Source organism: Euprymna scolopes, chromosome 39 (assembly GCF_053919585.1).
Source record: "Euprymna scolopes isolate OS-2025 chromosome 39, ASM5391958v1, whole genome shotgun sequence".
Classification (NCBI taxonomy): domain Eukaryota; kingdom Metazoa; phylum Mollusca; class Cephalopoda; order Sepiida; family Sepiolidae; genus Euprymna; species Euprymna scolopes.
The window spans coordinates 44171682-44174989 of NC_136520.1; the positions used below are offsets into that span (position 1 = coordinate 44171682).

At 36.8% G+C, this 3308-nt stretch overlaps 1 pseudogene; it reads left to right on the forward strand.

The window, feature by feature from the left end:
- The first annotated feature begins 1829 nt into the window (after positions 1 to 1829).
- Positions 1830 to 1990, forward strand: LOC145264029 (U2 spliceosomal RNA; annotated as a pseudogene).
- Positions 1991 to 3308: the final 1318 nt, after the last annotated feature.

Sequence of the window (3308 nt, forward strand, 5' to 3'; positions counted from 1 at the left end):
CCCCATTTCCCCTTCACTCCTCACATAAAAATCGGCGTTGTGCCATTTTGCTCGGTGGGGGGGGCAAATAAATACCAACCCCACATATAAGGCCTTGTTCAATGTAGGGGCAACCCTCCATATCAATTGTTACTATCCAGCTCCCCTACTCCCCGGGGAGTTGGTCCCCATTTTTCCTTCACTCCTCACATTAAAAATTGGCCTTGTGCCTAATTTGCTCAGTGGAGGAACAAATAAATACCCTTCTCTTTGCCTTTTGGCCAAGATCAAAGTGTAGTGTCTGTCCGGCTGATAATGTAAGCAAAGACCATATGTGGGGGCAACCCCACATATAAGATCTTGGTCAATGTAGGGGCAACCCTTCATATCAATTGTCACCATCAAGCTCCCCTACTTCCCAGGGAGTTGTTCCCCTATTTCCTCTTCACTCCTCACATTAAAAATCGGCCTTGTGCCTTATTTGCTCGGTGGGGGAGAAATTAAATACCCCGTTTTCTTTGCCTTTAGGCCAAGATCAAAGTGTAGTATCTGTTCTTACTACATTCTGTACTTATGTTTGTTACTTTTCCTTGGCCACATAGCTAAGATCAAAGTGTAGTATCTATTCCTGATAGATGCTCTACTTACGTTTGTAACTTTTCCTTGGCCACATGGCTAAGATCAAAGTGTAGTATATGTTCTTAACAGATGCTGCACTTACATTTGTAACTTTTCCTAGACAATGGAAGGGAACCCCCTTCCATGCTAAGGCATTTTTAGTCGCATGCAAGTCACTCCATCGGTCGGTCTGTAACACATTTACATGTTATTTTTTTTTAATTAAGCAAGGGGTATGGAGTAACATTTTTGTCCCCGGTTTATTAGAGAGGGGCCTATGTTTCCAATGGGTCCGTCTGTCCGTTAGTCTCGATGATTGACGGATAACCGTCCATTAGTTTTTCCTGAAATTTTTTCACAAATTATATTTTAATATATAAATATGCATAGTAACAAAATTTTGCCCGCAGGGGCTCAAAGGGGGACAAAAATGGCTCAAAATGACACTTTTTGTCCTGTAACATTTGATCCATCCATTAGATTTTTCAAAAACGTGTCCAAAATGTGGAGGGAATTATTCTTAATATAAATTCAGTATGGATGACCCTGGCAAAAGTCTGGTTTGCGTCCCCCGGGGATTTTTGTGCTGAAAACGCCTTTCTTCTGGCGCATTTTTCATATTTCTCAACAAAAACTTGATACGTCTATATAGTGGTTTCCCATGTTGCTGAATGTAAATATACATGTGTTAAAGTGTGAAACTGCACTGTTTGTCCATTGTCACTGGTATTCGGCATTCAAAGTGGCTCATCAGGTTTCAAAAATGTACCAAAATTGAAAAAAATGACACTTTTTGCCCCATAAATTTTGACCTATCAATTACATTTTTCTGAAACTTGTCCAAAATGTGCAGGGTATTGTTCTTAATATAAATTTAGTATGGGTGACCCTAGCAAAATTCTGCTTTGCGTCCCCCGGGGACTTTAAGTGATAAAAATGCCCGTTTTTCCTATTTCTCAATAAAATAAAAACTTTATATGTATATCTCTATAGGGCTTTCCCATGGTGCTGAATTCAAATATACATGTGTTATAGTGTAAAACTGCATAGTTTGTCCATTGTCACTGGTATTCAGCATTCCAAGGGTTCATAAGGGGTCACAAATGTACCAAAATTGCAAATAATGATACTTTTTGTCCCGTAAATTTTTACCTATCTATTAGACTTTTCTGACACTTGTCCAAAATGTGGAGGCCATTGTTCTAATTTCCTCTGTGGGGGACCAAATAAATACCCTTTTCTTGGCCTTTTGGCCAAGATCAAAGTGTAGTATATGTTCTTACTACATTCTGTACTTATGTTTGTAAATTTTCTATGGCCACATAGCTAATATAATGTTTCAAATTCCCTAAATCAAATAATTTTTGTGATATAAAGAGGGGGGTCACTTTCCTGTATTAATTTAATGTAAAATGATCACCCACTTTACAACCAGTCAGTCTCAAAGCCATTCAAGTTATTCTTCAGATCATTCAATTTGTTTTTGAAGGATTTCAGTTATTTTTAAGCATTCAAGTCATTCTTAAGGCAATTCAATTCATCCTTAAGTTCATTAAAGTCATTCTAAGTCATTTACTTTTTATTTATTTAAGTCAGTTCAGCCCATTTTTCGGTCATTTTAGTTTATCTTTTAGAATTTCATGCCAGTCCTACATTCACGCATTCATTCATTACACCAGAGCACGCGACTAATGGCTATCGGCCTTGTTTGTTTAATGAAGAATATCTAAAAATGTGACGACCAAACATATTTACAAGTGTGTTCCTGAAAAGTAGTAACGATTTTCGCTACCAAAATAAGTAATTACATTACTGCTACGTTTTCTTTGATTTATTTCTATCAGCAAATGTCGCTACTCAATTTATATTTTGACTCAGGGTCATATTTTGAGCGGCCATCTCCAAATCGCGGTGTCGATTGTTTAATTTTGTGTAAAATTATGCGGAACTCTCTCGGGGGAAAATTACGTCAAAATACGTTCCGGAATCTTGTCGAAATAACTCAGTTAACAAACAAATTTCAGATAGGCTGAATTTGTTTGGAAAAGAATTATTAGTTTGTTGAACGTTTCACTGAAGCAGTTCATCTTCGACCTGTCGGCCATTTTGTCGCCTGTCAAAACATGGTAAACACAACAAAAAGAAGCCTCTAATACTGTTCAGCATTGGCAAATCAATATGATTCTTATTTTAAATTGTACAGATATGATTGGTCTTCTTCGCCACTGTCAATCTTAACTATTTTGTTTATATTTCTTAAAATATCACGAAATTCGAGAAAGTTCTTCGATTTCAAATTAAATTCGCGTGTTTATAAAAATATCCGTCTTCTAGTAAACATTCACTTTTTTTTAATTAAAAGCAATGCGAAATTGTTTCTCTTTTTTACTATTTTCTATCAAATAAAACGTATTAGATTATATTTAAATTACAATACCATAAATCACATAAAAATATCCCATAATTAATTATTTCTTCTGAAGAGATTCCATAAATGAGAATACTAATAGGTTCCTCTATATTTCGTCAAATATCACCAACTTCAAGGAAATAAATTCGTGCAAAGTATTTTCTGTGACGTGACCGTCTGGAGGAGCGATATGGCTCCCCATTGGGGGGATTGAGATCCCCTGAATAACTGAGTAGGGCCGGGTATACGTGCTGAGATTATCTCTTAAACGTTGATTGAGTCCCGGACGGCGGCGGGTGAC